Source organism: Schistocerca americana, chromosome 2 (genome assembly GCF_021461395.2).
Source record: "Schistocerca americana isolate TAMUIC-IGC-003095 chromosome 2, iqSchAmer2.1, whole genome shotgun sequence".
Lineage (NCBI taxonomy): Eukaryota > Metazoa > Arthropoda > Insecta > Orthoptera > Acrididae > Schistocerca > Schistocerca americana.
Window position 1 is genome coordinate 5967536 of NC_060120.1, and position 20137 is coordinate 5987672.

Below are 20137 nucleotides of genomic sequence, written 5' to 3' on the forward strand. Positions count from 1 at the left end.
CGATGACATTGTAATTCTGTCAGAGACAGCAAAGGACTTGCAAGAGCAGTTGAATGAAATGGACAGTGTCTTGAAAGGAGGATATAAGATGAACATCAACAAAAGCAAAACAAGGATAATGGAATGTAGTCTAATTAAGTCGGGTGATGCTGTGGGAATTAGATTAGGAAATGAGGCACTTAAAGTAGTAAAGGAGTTTTGCTATTTGGGGAGCAAAATAACTGATGATGGTCGAAGTAGAGAGGATATAAAATGTAGGCTGGCAATGGCAAGGAAAGCGTTTCTGAAGAAGAGAAATTTGTTAACATCCAGTATTGATTTAAGTGTCAGGAAGTCATTTCTGAAAGTATTCGTATGGAGTGTAGCCATGTATGGAAGTGAAACATGGACGATAAATAGTTTGGACAAGAAGAGAATAGAAGCTTTCGAAATGTGGTGCTACAGAAGAATGCTGAAGATTAGATGGGTAGATCACATAACTAATGAGGAAGTATTGAATAGGATAGGGGAGAAGAGAAGTTTGTGGCACAACTTGACCAGAAGAAGGGATCGGTTGGTAGGACATGTTCTGAGGCATCAAGGGATCACCAATTTAGTATTGGAGGGCAGCGTGGAGGGTAAAAATCGTAGAGGGAGACCGAGAGATGAATACACTAAGCAGATTCAGAAGGATGTAGGTTGCAGTAGGTACTGGGAGATGAAAAATCTTGCACAGGATAGAGTAGCATGGAGAGCTGCATCAAACCAGTCTCAGGACTGAAGACCACAACAACAACAACAAGAGCAACATTTATGTCCCAAGTGAAACGAGCATTTATTTCATGGTTGGGATTCGCTTGCCGCGTCACCAAATGCTTAGTTGAGATCCGCCAGCTGGTATGATAATGCTCTCTCTGCGGCAGCGATCGGTAGCGGCTGCTGTGCGATGGATCTCATTGTCTGGAAATTTTTGGAACAAATTTGTTGTGTATCCGCGTTTCGCGTCACTGATTTTTTTTCCGCGCGGCTGGTTGCGGGACAGAACTAATGACATATTTCGCCACGGACGTCAGAGGCAAAGAAACCGTGTCGAGGTGTATCGGTCGCAGTACTCGACCGTGAAACGCAGATGGAGCACTCTGCCGAGTAAACACTGGAGGCGGCCCTGGACACCGAGGGCGCTCGTGCGTTTGTGTTTCCCAGATGGCGTGTCCGTTAAAACACTTGTCGCCGCTGCAAGCCATTTCTCTCGGACCGTTTCAGTGTGATGGTTTCCGGATCCCCTTTGCGTTCTCACGAAGCTTTCCAGAGAAGTCTTACATCAAGTGAGGAAGTGACTAGCCCCCGTGGGACAGCTAAAGGCTACGGAGGATTTATATCCCTATGAGTGAAGGTGGGATGCAATTTTCAAATGGTTTTCCGCCTCCACTTACAAAAATGTCCAGCTAACATCCATTTATGTCCGATATACGTATAGAAATAATCACAATGTGAATATAACGAACGTTAAAAATACGTCGTTAATGACATCAAGTACGTATGACAGGAATATTTGTCCGTTGCCCATGTTTTTTTTTTCCATTTGGAGAAGGAGTGATGGACGAGGAATCGGGTAACAAGTAGGTCAGATCTGAATAGAAAATGGTGTAAGGAGTAATTAATATTTCCTACTGGTTACCAGAAGCGGAAGTCAAAACGTTGCGTGAAAAAGTTATGAACTTCCTTCTCAACCTACAGCTATACTCTGCGAATGCTCTGTACAGAACACGGCAGAGGGTACTTTGCGTACCACACATAAACAGTTACTTTCCATAACTTTCATGTAAGGAGCGTGGGAAGAATGATTCCTTACGTATCTCTTCCTGCAGTATTGGTTTTACTTCCTCACAATGCTACGCTCCAGACATACTGGTTCAGAAACTTCTCCCATAATTCTGTAAAAATAACCAGTACCAGTGTGTATTGTCCAGAGATCATGGTGCCACACCAGTGTTGGCAACACATGTCGATAGCACAGACGTAACAACGTATGGGAGACGCTCCTGAAGACTGCACCTCCCCCTCAATACAGCAGCGCCCACACACCGGAGGTCAATATAGAGCCGAGCATGGAAGCGCTCGCCCCCGTTCCTGCCCCCATCTGAAGGAGTGAACATCATAGTGTGGGACCAACGAGTTGTTAACGAACTTGTACCGTCGTAAATGTCAAACCTTGCACCTCAAGAGAACTGTTTATTAACAAGTACATCAAGTGATGGCTTGCTAGTAAATGACAGTTCTAAATTGTACAACAATCCTGTGGCAAAGAACTGTGTCAAAGTAAATCTTTTATTCACTAGTGTAATAAAGTGAACTAATGTTTCACCTGTTCTACTTTGATGAGTCTTCTCCCAGAGCAGTCCAAGAAACCGCAGTTGTGACTGGACGAAAGTAGTTTCGTCTGGTCGTAACAACTGGTACATCTCTTTTGTTGTAGATAAATTACGTCGTCATGACCATTCTCATTTATATGCTTCCTACTGAAAAGAAGTGTTTCATTTCATTTTTTGTCCTCACCATTTAAGATACTTGTCAAGTTACTACACTTCTGTCTACGATTTCAATCGTTTTCATCCATGTTTTGTGTATTCCCACATGAAATTGTCAGCTGCGTTGCTTGTTCATTTCATTAGACATTTCTTTTAACTCTTCCACAGTTTCTACCAGACGGCTTATGCTCTCCACGAACCCCCCCCCCCCTCCTTTTGAGTTGAAATACGATTGTCTTGAAGTTTTGTTCCTATTCAGAACTTTTGTTTCACCTCTTCCATTCTATTACAAACTGAAATCGAAAGTAAACGACATTATTGGTCTTGTGACGTTGAAATAAATGACCTGGCAGCAGATTGGAATTGGAATCGTGGATGTCAGAGTACAAACTCCGTTACCAGTTTTGGGATGCTCTCGCACCATTTTCGACAAAAATATACTCTACGTAATATTTATTTCCCTATTCTCTCAATATTGATAAACGTCCGATGCAATATACGTACCATCCATAAGCTACAACTATCTCATATTTTTCTCACTTCTCTTGCAGAACTTGGTTCTGCAGAAATTGTAGGCTTCTAGTCTGTCTGTGTAGCCGCATTCGTGAGAAAGAGCCACACAGACTGAGCAAGTCAACAACGTGGTGGTCCACCTCTGACCATTATTCAAACAGTTATTTGGTTTGGAATTGATTGAAAGACTTGCTGCTGAGGGACACCGTGCCAAATTCTGCCCTACTGGCGCCTTAGAGTGTCAAAATGCAGAGCCGCTCGAGGGACGTAGTGCGAAGGGGTTTGCAAGCACGGAGACGAGCAGCAGAAACTCTCTCTCTGTGTGCGGGAGGCCACTGTCTTGCTGAAATGTAAGCACAGGGTGGCAACAAAACAGGGTGTGGAATATCGTCGACCTACTGCTGTGGTGTAAGGGTAAAGAGGGCATCCCAGACCATCACTCCTGGACTCCTGGTTGCCGGGCTGTGTGGCGGCCGGCAGTGAGCTGACCACCCCCCAGCGCTGTGCGGGGTGTCTCGAGACACCTCTTCTCTGGTCATCGGAGCTCAGCGCGAAGCGGACCTCATCACTGAAGACAATTCTACGGCATCCAATGAGATTACAAGCTGAGCGTGGTCATCGCCAATGTCAACGGGCTTGCTGGAGTACAGGGGTAAATGGTGGTCGGAGCAAGACGCACCGTGAGCCGCCTATTAATGGCTTTTACGGTCACTGTAGCGGAAGCTGCACGTCGGATCGGCGCTAATGATGAGTGTGGGGCTCCGAGTGCCTCTGTGGCGAGTGCTCGGTCCCCATGTTGCGTCTTACCTGCAGGTCGGCCGCTTTCTTCTTGACGCTGTGTTCGGGCACGGCTCACTCATTCCTATCAAAATCTTCGAGTAGCGGGGTGGGTCCCACTCAAATGTCGAGTGATTTGCCAACTACCGCAACCGGCTTCTTTGAGCCCACTACACGTCCACTCTCAAGCGCTGACACCTGCGTGTATTATTCACCAGCCTATCTGCGAGGCTTAGTTACTGTCCGACTGAGTATTCAGAATGGAATTCTCGAATAATTTCTGCCCTGGTATCGCCTCTCACGTGTTTACTGTCCTTGCCAGATGGGCGGTGAAATTACGCTGCAGCGTCACACATTAAACCATCGGCCGACAAAGTTTACAGTTTGGTATTTTCCGTCGATGCGTGTATGAAGATCAATTTGTAACCAGTTTGCATAACTCCTTCGCGGTGAGTCGTTTTTTGTCATAGAGTGTATTTTTTGAAGATAAACTCATCTTCACGCAGTTCCTTTACAGTTTGTCCTTACAGTGTTCTGCATATTTTGGCCAAGTATTTGTAAGTGAGTACTTCACAAAAAATGAAGCCCCTTTTACCGTAGGATATCCAAACATACTAGGAAGAGATGGAGATGGAGGAGGTAAGAAGCGGGGGAGAGAAGAGGAGGGGAGGAATGAGCGGATGATAAACGAGGAAAGAAGACGGACAGACGGGAAAGATAAGCAGGCTGTCAGTGCCGAAACGCCAGCAGAAAAGTTTCCGTGTGACTCAGCAGGCTAAGCCGGCCTCCCGGCGAGGAGAGCAAAAAGCGAAAACCGTAATGCCCAGGTGGAGCGGGCGCAGCAGGCAGGTGATCGAGCCCGAGGCGCAAACCGGTCAAGCGCGGCGCTCAAGGATGCTCCAAACGGCGGGCTCTCCAGCGGCGACTTGCCTGCGGCCGTTTGTACCGCGGATACGGCTGTACCGAAAACAACGCACGTTCCTGCAAAGTACACTGCGGAACCCGCTTTCACTTCAAATTCGCTCAAGTGTCAAAACCGAAACCGAGTACTGAGCCAGACGGCGTAGTAGCTAAGGCACCTCGAGGAGATTGACTCAGATCACTCCCTCTGCGAACCTGTCACCCCCGAATTTCTCCAGACACCTTCCGGCTGTTCTGATTCAACGATTTTGTTACACGGTGTACGGAGAAAGCAGGTATGCTTCTCGTAATCGTTAACGAGGCTCCAGCGGCCGTCTTTATCTGAGCCGGTTCCCCCGCTCTGTTGGCCTAGATGTCGATGGAATGTTAGACTTTACCCAACCTTCCTTCTGAAATGAGCTCTGTGTACAAGCTGAGTCCTTTGCTACCCACCGTCCGTTGTTTATTAAGTACATTTATTCTTTCATTTCTTCCCTTCACAAGGAATGTACTACAATTTTTCAGATCCACTTGGTGCATGTTATCTGTTGCACAGAAACTCAAATAACATCTTTACTAGCAGGAAGCACAGGAATATGCGACGTTAACATACGCAGATGGATCACTAAATATGACAGAAAATGACATTCTCTGAAGCTGTGAGGCGAAAAAATGAATTGCAGAATCTCAAGTCGAAGCTCATACGCACACAGTTGCCCACTTTTTCCTTGAGTTACTTTCCTTTTTAGATGCGAGAGAGAGAGAGAGAGAGAGAGAGAGAGAGAGAGAGAGAAGCAGTATTACTTGTAGCTGCACATTTTATTGTGACGATCGTTGAAAGGGGTCAAACTGTGGCCTTGCTAGGGGCGGAATAGTCTTTCTGGAAGACTACCACACAACCTGGACGTGCTGCGTCGGTTCTACAACGATGCTGATATGAGTGGTCGCGTGGACACTCTCACGCCCTTACACTGGGTTGTGGACGTCAGCGCGGCGCTGACGCCCAGCTGGATCGTCGTGTTGTTAAGGGCAGCAGTGGCGGATCGTACAGCTACCACAGCACAGGTAAGAGGTCTTGTGAGCAACACGAGCTGTTGCCAGCTGGTTACTATCAGTGGGACTGGGGGCACGCGCGTCTTCCACTCGAGTCACAGCAGCGACTGCTGCCGTCAGATCACTTGGACTGAGGCGCCGTGATTTTCAGCGGTGAAGGCAGACTCTGCCTGCAAGCCAGTGAGTTGAGGTAAGTGCATGCGACGTAGACCTGGTGAGTGCTACTTCGTAGAGTGCATTCGTCAAAACACACTGGCCCCACCTCAGGCCGTATAGTCTGGAGCGCGATAAGCTACAACTCTTGTACGCCTTCGGAGTTTCTGAAGGAGACGCTAACCAGCACTCGGCATATGCAGACGCTGCCAGACCCATTCTTTTGCTGTTCCTTCTGCGGGAAGGTGATGTGTTCTTCCAATAGGGCAATCCTCGGCCACATAGACAAGATGTGCAGCAACGTCCGTGGAAAGCACATCTCCGGACTTGTCCTGAATCGAGCACTTGTAGGCTACGATGGGACGAAAACTGACTCAAGCGACTCGTCAACCAATAACTCTTACAGAACTACGTGAACAGGACGAGCAGCCGTGGCACACCGTATCCCACGACGGTATTCACCATCTTTATGTTCGACTGGTTGCCAGAGTCAGCGCCGGCATTGCCGCCCGTGGACGCTACACGACGTACTAATATGGGTGTTACAGCGTAGTTCGATTTTGGTACCTCAGAACCGCTAGTGCTGTTGATATGTAAATATGATCTTTGATGCACTCCATATGCACTGTTGTAACACAAAACTTTAGTGAATTGGAAACCTCTAACATGATATACTACTTTTAAAGGGCAATGTATACTTTCAAAACGATCTGCAAAGTGGGAGACTGCCCTCGAATGACCTCCGCCCCTGTCGTTTCTCGAATGAGGGTGATCGGATCAGATTCTGTGGCCACCACCTCCGAAGTGTCAATGAAACAATTGACCTCTGGTTTTCTCGTCATCCACGCTGCACAGGCGCTCGAAGCAGTTGTGGTGGTGGTAGCAGTAGTATAGTTCTTGTTGTAGCAACGAAGAGCCGCGTAGTGGCGGCAGTCGTGGGGGAGGGGAGGGGTCGCAGGTCGGCGGCCTTGGAGCACCTCCAAGGCTGGGGCATAGGCCGCCGCCGGCACGACCGCGCGCCCAACTTCCAAGCGACGCGAGCCGCCTCGGCAAACGCGGGCTCCGCTCCCCAGCACTCGCTACATGCTTCCTGCGAAGCCTGTACCAAGACGATGTTCCCGTGCGTTGAAACAGGTACGTGTCTGAATCGACGTTAACAAGAGTCCCAAACGAATTTACTACTTGTTTCTTAGGGAGGCTCTGATAGGTATGGTAGGAACTATCCTATGAACAAAAATAACTCGCAATAGTCTCACAGTCGCAACGATGCCGTCTGCTGTTACGAGCTCCTGCTACGTTTCGGTTATGTTTCGGAATCGACTGCATTTACGAACTGTTAGTGTTACAACCACACAATCATTCTGATGTAATCAAAAAAATGGCTCTGAGCACTATGGGACTCAACTGCTGTGGTCATCAGTCCCCTAGAACTTAGTACTAATTAAACCTAACTAACCTAAGGACATCACACACATCCATGCCCAAGGCAGGATTCGAACCTGCGACCGTAGCAGTCGCACGGTTCCGGACTGCGCGCCTAGAACCGCGAGACCACCGCGGCCGGCCTGATGTAATCGATTGTGGTCTCGGGATGATACAACCTACGGCTACTTCAAATATGTGGACTTTCAGTAAAAATATGAGGTAATTTTGAAAAATTTGGTGAAAACCACTGAGCCTGGAAAGGTAGGACTACTCACTGTTTACCAAAAAAAGAAAGAGGTCAAAATAATTATCCCAAAACAGTGAGGACACGAGTTAAATACTGACGATTCCACTGTGTACCTGACATTTTCTTAATTTGTTGGCTTTCGTAAAGAGCTCATACAACCATCTCAACACAGGAAATATTATGTTACAATTGGTTTTGATAACTCATGGTAAACATTATACGAACGCGTTCAGAGCTGATTTTTTTTCTGGAAGCAAGATAGTTTTTCTTTGTGTCGTAATGCTCTTAGGTGATTTTTTAATGATTTTGGGTGCAAGATTTATGCAAAAACATGTATCCGTTTTCAAAATATAGTTTGTACACTTGGCTTCATTTTATGGACTAAAATAATTGAGAAAAACTCTATTGTAATGAATAGTAACATAATCATTCAATAATTATCGTGCAAAGCAACAATAAAAATGTTCAATTATACAATAGAATATACCGAACCAACAACACCTGTGTATTCTGGTGGTAACGAGCTCGCTACTGCACTGACTTACCGATATTTTCATAGTGATGCCCAGGAGTCGGCAGCACTTGCGCATGATGAAATGACTGAACGTTCACAAATGCGTACCTCAGGTTCCCACTGGGGAAAAAGACTTCTGTTGCAGCGAAGGCACAGTAAAATTAATATACACGATTGTAGCCAGAGCGTCTGAAAGGGTTAAATCTCACCCTGGTACGATGTAACATCGTAGGATTAACAAAGGAACTATTCGACATAAAACAACATTTACAATCAGAATAAACGTAAACGAATACACAAGACGAAAATGGAACACAGGGCGCACAGTGGTAGTATCCTATAGAAATCCTACAGGTAACACATAACAGATGATAAATCGCCTTTGGTAGTCATTTGGGCTATTCCCAATTCAACTCACATTAATGACTACATATGTAAATTAACAATAAAGTGTTCTTTGTATCTCCTGTGAAAATTGTTTCGAAAGCTGCGGATAGAGTGTGTAACTACCACGTATTTTAACCGATAGTAGTATGGAAATGATGCAATCTACGGTTATTTCAAAAATGTGAAAATATGTGTGAAAATATGCGGTAATTTTGATAAAATCAGTGCGTATGAAACTGCAGGAGTACTAACTGTTTGCCAATAATGTAAAAAAATCAAAATAATTGCTTCAAGATAAAGAGGTCAACTGTTTCTTATGGACACTTCCACTCCGTAACTGATTACCACGCATTTGTACTTAAAGCCGAGTAGTAATCTACTTTTCCCTATTAAGTTTCTGTTTATTTCGGAACCGATTGCCTTATTTCCGAATTATTAGGCTTCTGACCACACGATAAGTGTGACATTTTATCAGTGTATGAGAGCGTTGACAAAAACTGTTAGTTTGTTGTTAGTTTCCTGAAAAACATGTTGAAGTTTATTGTTCGTATGCTTATCATCAGTTATGTTTACAGGGGTAAAGAACTGTCAAATAATTTGTGTTGTACTAACAGTGTACAATAATTATTCTTCCATGCATAGGCACCCGATGTAACTGATGATAAGTCGAATGTTCTGCGCTTTCACGTAGCCATGTAGGCTTGCTTCACCAGAAAAAGAGCATTTCAGGATCAACCCACCCATCACGAAAAGACTGTTCCAGTACTGGCGATGAGACACACTATCTGAATTGGCCAATCGATACACTACCTTTACTTCATTGTTTTAGTATGTTTATGCACCATTCTATCAGTAGCTGCTACTGACACACACGTCTGAAACGTAAAATGATACTTATATTTTCTCATACTTAATTTCAGGCTCACTCATAAATCATCTAGTTTGTAATCGGCTGAAACAGGTGTGGGACCTGCCACGGAGTCCGAGCAACGGTTCGGAGGATTTATATATCGGAGGTTTTCGTTCCCGCTCAACGCCGGATACATCGCTCGCGTCGTACTTGAAACTCCAGTGTCACTCTTACGTTCAACAGATAATGATCAGTCTGTATCTTACTACCCACCTCCACAGCCGACGCGTATCGCTCTACCGGTTGGGATTACACTGTATTTAACAGGCCCTTCCTATGTCGGACTTTGTGTAGAAATAATAGGTTCCGTAGTCTTGAGGAATGCCTTTTTCTTAACGAATTGCTGGAGCAGTATTCCTACATGACAAAGCTTTTGGTCGCTCTGGACAGACACAATTACGTGTAAAGGAAATTTCACGGATAAAATTCTGAGGCCAGTGTTTGCGCCGTTAACTGGGAGACTGCGATTTTTTATTTGTAAAATTGATGTCTTTGTTGTACAAATAGGATCCATCAATTGATGATCTTTAAATTATTGGGCTTATCCACTTCATACATTTAGTGCAGAATCGTTGAACTTCTCAATTCTTTCTATAGCATTCCTCGAAGACAGTTAACAAGAAAGTGTGGGTTCCAGCATACTTCATTAAGTCACAGCTGTGCGTGGTGTGTGTGAGTGTATGTGTGTGTGTATGATCAACCGATTCGCGGAAGCTACACGGTATTTAGGTTGCAATTAACCGCATTCTTCTCATTAGCTGCGAGTTGGGACGTGGCGGATAGTTTCTCTGGCCAACAGAAGCGGTCATCGAGCCCGCCACTCCCTGCAAAGAGGAGATGCACTGGAGTGTGGAAGGATTTGCGGCGTGGCTGCAAGAAATTCATGCAAGTGGCGGTGTCGGGAAGTCGTTCCGGTTTTCTAGGTCTAGCGGCTCTGTGAGACGTCCTCGACTTACTCTTCAGTACGAAGCCGTCCGTTATTCCAACATCTGTCACTGCAGTTTACTGTCTATATGGCATACGTTTCTGAAATCGATATTTATTAGCGATCAGATCACGATTTCGGTTTGGAGGTTTAGAGTTTTGGGGAAGAGTAAGAAGAGAATATTGGTAAAATATATCATACAGATACTATTTGTCTCCCATCCACACTTAAAAATGTAGAAACGTATATACTAGTTACAAAGTCATATAACCTGTATCCCAAAAGATATTTACACTGTCATACGCGTGCTTCTGTGTTTTTACCTGTGTACAACCATGCCAGAAATACGTCATCACGCGGTGCTATTATGGTGCTCATTAACATTAGTATGAAGAAGCCAATTAACAATATGCAAAAGTATCATATTTCCCAGTGTTACGTTATGTCATTGTCCTCCTCCGAGCATTAAACTGCTACCTTTAAACTAAAAAATACGCTACGTTTCTCTCAGTAACGACTCTGAGACTACGGTGAAGGTATACATCAACGCCAGTACCCATTCTCCCGGGGCCGTTAATAGAGAAGTGCGGGACTCATATTCTTGTTCGGCTATCCTGAAGTAGATTTTCCTTTGCGAATGATGCAGTGGTTCCTTCAGCAAAGCTACGACTTATCTGTTCCGGCACACTTTTTCAACTGAGTGTGTTCTCAATCTCCAGTAGCCTCGATGTTGACTTCAAGCTTTACGTTTCCCTTTTTTAATGGTCCCACAGCATTGTGGGAGATCTTTTAGTAGTATGTCCAGCAGCATGCGAGATTTGGAGAGGGATTATGACAAACTGGAGGTTACTAGACGCTAAGTGAAGCGTGCTGTGTTAGCTGATCTGTCGGAAGAACAGCCGCTTAAGGGAAGTGTCCGGCTTTGAGTCCCAAATCGGCACAAAATTTTAAATTGTTACAAGTTGTCAGCTCTACGCTACGTGGAATCTGTTTAGCTACTTGTCAAGTCTTAACGCGCTTTTATCGTGGAGCAGTAGTGGAAACGCAGCTTAAATGCTATAAAAGAAGTCTATACTCAGTCATCAATAGTCAACAATAGTATATAATTTTACATTTTCCTCTTCATTCTGAACACGGGTTAAGAATAAACGGACGGAAGGATGTAAGTAGTGAGGAAAGAAGAGAAAAGAGAGTAAGAAATTCCGACAGATATTTAAGGAATGAAGAAGGAAATCAGGTGTTATTAAAGGATAACTATAGAAGATGTATAAGGAAGAGTCAAAATCATACAGCTACATACGACGAGAGCTTACATTGAAAAAAGCACCTGCTTGCAGTTATAGAACTTTTCTGAATGTATTTATTTCTTTTGGAAAGTAGACATTCTTAGGAAATTCGTATGTAAGCGAGACTTTGGCTGTGGAATCGTGTACGTGTGATTTCGTAGAAGAACGTTAAATGTAAAGTAGACAGATGAAGTACAAAACAAAGAGGTTTTGGAATATGACAGGATTTCTTTGGTATTGTTTCATGTTTCGTGTTGTCCAATTTGGCTGTGATTTAGCGAAGCCAGTGAATAATGTGAGTGTGAGAAAATCGGTTGTGGAGACGGACTGATCTGTAGCGCAGTCAGAGGTTTAGGTTAGGTTGGAATATTACAGTCTGGCTATGGTTTGGCGAAGGTGAGTATTGCGACTGGAGAAAAAGTGGCTGTGGTGACGGACCGATCTTTAGCATTACCCAATGATCGTCTCAAAAACTCTATGGCGTACTCTCGAAATGTCTGATTCCTCGCGTTGTGGTAACGAGAAACCTAAGAGTACAGTAGAAATTTTATGCAATATCGCGTATTATATGATCACATGTTGCACAATATATTCCATTATGCCCCTACGCAATTTCATAAACACCATGACGACGTTTATCGAACGCTACTTTATCACTGATTCGCCATTTTGTCTAGTAATCAGACTTATGATTCATTGTGTTCACTTCCCATCATTCATCGTACAATCAGTTTCCATCTGCAGCCGGCCGTGGTGGCCGAGCTGTTGTAGGCGCTTCAGTTCGGAACCGCGCGATTGCTACGGTCGCAGGTTCGAATCCTGCCTTGGTCATGAATGTGTGTGATGTCCTTAGGTTAGTTTGGTTTAAGTTGTTCTAAGTTCTAGGCGACTAATGACCTCGGATGTTAAGTCCCATAGTGCTCAGAGCCATTTGAACCATTTTTTTCTCATCTGCAACACACAATGCAAAAGTCTCCGACGCCGTAAGTACGCTTTTACCGAAGAAACTCTGTAACGTAGCAACGATGATGTTGCCTCGAGCAAACGTATCTCCACGCTCATCAGAGTGAAAGTGTATCTGACGGCACTGCTAGCAAAAAATTATGTACAGTGAAGAAAAACGTACGTATGAGGACATATTCCTCAGTTTTCTTTTGGGATACTTACTACGTTATCACTAACTCACTGTCATGTGTTATGAAAAGTTTTTAATGTGGTAACATTTTATAACACAAGAGAAAACAGCCATGTTACCCAAGAAACAACCTCACTACTCAATACTGTACTTTCTTGTGTCCAAGGCGACATAATTCTTTATTTAGCGCACAGTGAATTATCCAGAGAAGACTAGGGAAGTGACGTGGTCGGATTCGTCCTCACCCGGCAACGTGCGATGACGTTACCGTGTCGTTTATTATTGTCTGGACCGGCCGACCAGTTTTTCAAGTTCGGTGACTCAAGAGCAACAGCTGTCGGAAGGGCGACTCGCGCTGCTTGTTTCAGTTACAACTTTTGACGTGGGCGTGTCACGGCAACGCGGTCTGCGTGCAGAACGACAGTGCGCCTTCGCTCTCAGTGCCATCCGATACTGGCGTGGGTGCGGCTCGCTCTCAACTAGATCACGGTTTAGTAACGATACCCGTTCCGAACGCATAGGCGACCAAGTACGACGTTTCGCATCAGGTATCACAATTGGTTGTATCGTTGATAGAGGCTAGCTGGCAATACACACTTGCACCTGGTTTGTTTATGCCAACGGAGAACTTCAAAAAGACGGCTCTAAAGAGCGCTACTACAGTCGATGTCGAATGACGTGGGTAGGTTGCCCTTATACAGGAGGCATGCCTCTCATTGCCGAGCGGATCCATTACCACTCAGCGTACGGAACAGAAAGTTTTCATGGTTTACTGAAGATGGAGGGGGCGAAACGATGAGTAACATGTGAGTCCCGGTCGCGCCGTGTGTCGTCCTCTTGCTCGTTAGGGACACCGGGGCAGGCATTCGGTGGTAGTGAGGTCTGCCCTGCCCGGAGCAGATGCTGGTGTCACTCCGCCGTCCATGTAGAGGAGTAGCCAACTACCACATGGTTGCTTAAGGCACAGTGACTCACGACGGCAGTTTTTTTTTTCAGCACTTTCCTGGCAGGAAGCAGAGCTTTGCAAAAGATTGCTGGTAGTGGGGCCACGAAACGACCATGAAAATGCTTGCTTTATGTTCCTCCGGCTAATTAGTTGAAAGGCCTGAAAGTTCAGGCTGTATGTAAGAGTTTCTTTCTCGCGAAACACGGGCTCGGTTAGCAGTCCACCTGGGTACAGGTGGCAAGTTTTAAGTGTAACCTTTCTGAAGCTGGAAGTCCCAAGTGAGCAATAAGGTTATTTTTCCAACATGATATGCCCACAAGAATTCAACAGTGCTTCCTGTGTGAGGGTATGAACCTTTGATTAACAATTTCTGCTCGCTTGTTCTCTGTGCTCTAGTCAAAGTGCACACGACAGGTAGGCTTGGTGGCAAGAAGCCTCACATTAGAGTGTGGAACTAGTAGGCAGCGCTCAGTGAAAAAGACAAACTCAGTTAGATACAAGTGAAAACAGTCATAAATGAGGAAACACCGTCTGCATCACAGCTGTTGATTACCGAATACAGTTTTCAATCTGCGCTGCTGATCATCTGCACCGCAAAGTGCAGTTTGTCCGTCGGCACTTCGTTGAGAATCGTACTTTGTGGCCACAGACCCGAAGACGATCTGGAGCGTAGATTGAAACCGGTAGTCAAAAATAGGAAGTTGTGTTTCACACACTGTTAGTTTATTTATTATAACAAAAGATATTACGTATTCTAAGATGTAACGTCAATTATGGAACCAATAAATTACCTTCGTTTCTGTGGAAACTTGAAGTATGGTTATCGTGAAGAGATTTACTGCTCAATTGTCGAGGGCATATCTATCAATTAGAATCAAGTAACGGATTAGTTCCTTCCATATGTTTCCTACCATCGCCCATCACGATTAAATGAGGGAAACTGGAGTTTTTGCAAAGGTGAATGTACCTGCAAAACCGTTTTACTGGAATAGACGTGAAACAGAGGGTGAGGGTTTCGGGACGCATACGACTTTCCTCTGTCACACATCGTAATGTCGCTTTAAGAGTAGAAATCGAGACGTAGAACGTAGATGACATAGTCATACGATGGTGGTAACTATATTAACCTCAATCTTGTAGCGAGGGATACTAGCCGTAGGACGTGTGTAGCTATAGCAGCGTCTGGTTAGACTTATGTGGGGCGCATTAGTTAGGTTCTGAGAATCACCGCTCCAATGAGAGGAGAGTACAGGTGCAAGATGCGATTCTACTCCCATCGCATTTCAAATTCCACATTGACGTAATTTTGTCCGTCTTTACATTTTTATATTAAAAAAATGGCTCTAAGCACTATGGGACTTAACATCTGAGGTCATCAGTCCCCTACACTTAGAACTACTTAAACCTAACTAACCTAAGGACGTCACACACATCCATGCCCGAGGCAGGATTCGAACCTGCGACCGAGGCGGTCGCGCGGTTCCAGACTGTAGCGCCTAGAACCGCTCGGCCACCTAAGCCGGCATTTTTATATTAATTTGCTAGCTGACGAACCCGGCGTTTCCCCTGTACTGATGTTGCCAGTTTTCTGTTAGAAATGAGACCTTTACATGTATTCCTGTAGTGGACCCGGTGTGAGATGATACGTGATGGTTCCTGTGCGCTGAGCGCAGCTGCTTCGCGATACTGGAGACGCCTCTATGATAACGCCTCTTCACAGCTCTATAGATGGCTATCGTTTTCGGCTACAGCCGCTGGCGCCTCGCACTTGAAAGCTGTCAAAAGCTCTGCCAGGTTTCGGGGTTTCCTTCGAGTTGACTCGACTGCAGCCGTGTCTTAGCAGTAAAGAATAAATGTATTGAAACTTCGTGAATGACGCTGCATTCTTTCACGCGTCTCGGGACTTAAGACGTCATATCTCTTGAATTATGTGCCGTGCAATGATATACTTGTATAGATATATTGAGAGACATATGTGGATACTGTGTGAGAAATTATGGTGCAAATATAGCTGGTAGGAAAGAAGTAACAAATTTAAAGCTCTTGCATGATGCGGCAGTTTCTCACGCATATCAGTGTTTATGACCTAATATATCCTGATATATGTGTTATACAATGACACAGTTTACGAGGGGTAGGTGGATACTGTCTGCAAACTCTCCTGCCAATAGTGCTAGTAGCAAAGAGCTAATAAATTTAAACATCGCGCACAATGCGACAGATTTCTCACGCATCTCATCGCTTACGACGCCATATCTCCGAACTATGATAGATAGATAGGGGCAGCTCTTATCCCGATAGCGATTGTTGCCTGACGGTAAGATATATGTGTACCAACTTTGATTGAAATTGGTCCGGTGGTTTAGGAAGAGATTTCGAACACACACACACATACACACACACACACACACACACACACACACACACACACACACATACACACACACACATTTTTATAATATGTATGAATGCAAAACTGCTCCTGCTCCGTAAAAATCCACATGGATAGCACAAACAGAGATCCTGCGAAATTCAGCTCGCTTTGTTCCTCCATGAGAACTACAGCGCCGTAGACAAACACAATCAGGTTACTGCCACATTCCTTGAATTCAGGATGGTATTTGACACGCCGTCCCACACTGCCATTTGGTAAAAAAAAAAAAAAAAAAAAAAAAAAAAAACCAGCTTATAGAGTATCGGGGCAGATTTTCGAAAGGATTCAACACTTCCTTGCAAACAGAATTCTACATGTCTTTCTTAATGGAACGAAATCGACTGATGTGAAGGTAATTTCTGGAGTGGCCCAAGGAAGTGTAAATGATGTAGCAGAAAGCGTCGGATGCTCTATAAGGCTCTTCACAGATGATGCGGCTGCCCACAGCAAAGTAGCAACGTCAGAAGATAGTAACGATGTGCAGAATGACCTCCAGAGAATTGATGAATGGTGCAGACGCTGGTAGTTGACCACGAACGTAAATAAATATAACATATTGCACATCCATAGGAAAAGAAATCCACTAATTTGCAGCTACGGAATTGATGACAAGCCACTGGAAATAATATCTGCTGTAAAATATCTAGAAGTAACTATCCAGAGCGACCTTAAGTGACAACATAAAACAAATACTGGGTAAAACGGATGGCAGACTCGGATTTATAGGAAGAATCTTAAGGAAATGTAACTCATCCACGAAGGAAGTGGCTTATAAGGCGCTCGCTCGACCGATTCTTGAGTACTGTTCATCTGTCTGGGATCCATACCAGATAGGACTGATAGAAGAAATATAGAAGATTCAACGAAGAGCGGTACACTTCCTCACGGGATCGTTTAGCTGGCCACAGACCGTTGCGGAGATGTTCAACAGACTCCGTTGGCAAACTTACAAGAAAAGCCTTGTGTGTCAGGGAGGGATCTGCTACTGCAATTTCGAGACAGCACTTTCCGAGAAGAGTCGGACAACATATTACTTCCCACAAATACGGGTCGCGTAATAACCACGAAGAGAAAATTCGAGCTATTGGAGCAATAGAGAGGCTTGCCGACAATCATTCTTCCCACGCGCTATTCGCGGCTGAAACAGGGTTGGAGGACTCTGTTAATGGTACAAGAAGTGCCCTCCGCCTCACACCATTAGGTGGCTATCGGAGTTTGACGTAGATATAGGTAATAGGGAATTTGCAACCGTTGTTATCAGTTTGATTCTGTATCAGCTCTAATTTTTGCGAACTTTACGTAAGGTGTGAGCGCCTTCTAAGGTTCACTGCTCACAGAATAAGCCTGAACAGGTGTTTAACGTGGGAGGTAAGTGTGCCAGCGCCGTCCAGGACGAGCAGGCGGCGGCCGTCGCAGCCGGCGGGCTGGAGCCGCCGCAAGCCAGGCTGGTCACGCCCGCGGCGACCACCCGCGGCGACATTGGCGGTCGCCCGAGGCTGCGGCCGCAAGTTCTCTGTCACAGTCCCGGTCTGCTTCCAGCGGCGCTACCTTATTGTTTCAGCTGAGCCTTGTCTCCGGTTCCGACCAGTACAAAAGGCTCGGCACTGATGCCGCGGATAAACTTTGTAACATATTATTGTTAATAATAGGTTGGTGCATTCGTCCGTAGCGTTTTTCCACAAGTTTAATAAACACAACAGACACACATAACAGACACGTAAGTCATTAATAGTACACTGAAGAGCCAATGAGACTGGTATAGGCATGCGTATTCAAATACAAAGGTATGTAAACAGGCAGAACATGGCGCTGGGACCGGCAATGCGTATATGAGACAAGTGTCTGTCGCAGTTGTTGGATCGGTTATTGCTGCTACAATGTCACATTATCAAGATTTACGGGAGTTTCTAAGTAGTGTTATAGTCGCCGCACGAGCGATGGGACTCTGCATCTCCGAGATAGCCATGAAGTGGGGATTTTCCCGTACCACCATATCACGAGTGTACCGTGAATATCGGGAATCCGGTAAAACATCAAAGCTCCGACAACACCTGCAAGAACGGGACCAATGACGACTGAAGAGAATCGTTCAACGTGACATAAGTGCAACCCTTCCGCAATTGCGTAGATTTCAATACTGGGACATCAACAAGTGTCAGCGTGCGAACCATTCCAGCTATTTACATTTACAACTATATGCTTATGGTATTTACTTACATTTATAAAGGACAATCAAATATTTTTCGCTTGAGGGCGTTGCTGCATTGTATATGCAACGTAGCGGGGCTCCAATACGTGTATCTATGTACCGACATGTACGTAGGTGAGGGATTAGGATGCATTCTTATCTTTTCTGCATGAGTGCAGTAACTGCGGAAATGTGAACTATGGTGACGTTATTACCAAATGCGCCGTACACGATCGCCGTGCTTTTAGTTTTTTTGGTGGCTGCCGGAGGACAAGCACCGGTAGACATCGATCGGAGAGGGAAGAACGGTGAATTAGTTTGGATATTGCTCTTCTGTTTTTGTTCTTTTCGCCATTGAGAACATTTTCAGTTTCACTTATGCCCTTCTCTATGAAATATAATAACACAATGCGCCCTCACACCAGAAAACACACCCCTCAACACAGAATGACACACCATAACATACCACAAACAACTCACACACAAGATTAGCAATATCTTGAAAAGACATAAAATTAATATATTCTTCAAGATAAATAGGACAAAACAACTAAAGCTGTAACAGAAGAGGGGGATATATACAACAGATCAGAATATCTGGACACGACTGCAATAAATTTTAGCCTCAGGTACAAAGAACACACAAGAGCATTCTGGTGTGAATCTATCCATTCCATATATGCACACAATCTAATAAAAGAAAATAACCATCACACTGGGATAAAAGCAGACATCACAAACTTCTGGCATAACAACAAATGTAAGGGAATGATCACTCTGCGGGAAGAATATTTCATACAGTAGGCCACAAATAAAAATGAAAACATTCTCAGTGACCAAAAGAGCATTAACAGAAGAACAACATTCAAACTAATACATACATAGCCACTCACCACCTACCTTCCCTCCATCCCCATCCCTACAGCTCCCATGATCCCTCAGTGAGGCCTAAAGCATGAGACAAAGAGCATGTGCAGTGTGCTACAGTACAGTTTGTGTGCAAAGAAACCTTTAACTGTTATACATCAGTTGCAAGAAACCTGTGCTATGCGAATTTACAACTTACAGAGCAACAGATACAATCATAAGTAGGGCATAAAGTGGGTGCAAGTAAAACCACAGCTATGTAGGTGTAAACAGAATTAGCTAGATTTAAATAGACTGCCAAGGATCACTACAAATCTCAGATCAAAATATGTGCTATTACAAAGGGCTTTCAAAAAGATTTGCACAGTCGTCTCTAATTTTTTTAATTTTTTGCAGGAGAAGAATGGAATGTTTTGAGAACATACTTGGAACATTTAGCTATAAGTTGGCATATAAAAAAATTTTCTTTTATTTACAGGTGAGCTACAATGGACCGTGAAGTAGATGTCAGGTTGCGACAACGGTCGGTGAAGGAGTTCCTCATCAAGACCGGCGATAACTCTGCCACATCGATTCACAGGAAGTTGCTCCCTGTTTATGGGGAGGACACAGTGGATCGCAGCAGTATCCAGCGGTAGTTGCAGAGGTTTAAAGAAGGTGATTTCTCTCTACTGGACAATCCACGATGCGGTAGACCATCGACGGCAGTGAGTGATGTGAATGAGGACACCATTGATCAAATCACCCATAATGACAGATGTGTGACGACACGAAAGTTTGCTGAAATGACTCGTTTGTCATTGGGTAGCGTGGTATCACTGGTAGTCACGAGGGTTCAGAAAAATCTGTGCACGTTGGGTACCAAGATTATCGAGAAGAGAAATGAAAACAATGAGGAAGAATGCGTGCGGGGGCCCATGAAGACCTTTACTGAAGAGTGGAAACAATGTTTTGACGGCGTCATTACCCA

General features: G+C 44.7%; 1 protein-coding gene across 1 annotated transcript in view; it reads right to left on the minus strand.

The window, feature by feature from the left end:
* LOC124596588 (transcriptional regulator ovo) overlaps nucleotides 1-20137 on the minus strand; it is an 858575-nt gene that overhangs the window by 822550 nt on the left and 15888 nt on the right. The gene's annotated exons all lie outside the window — the stretch shown is intronic.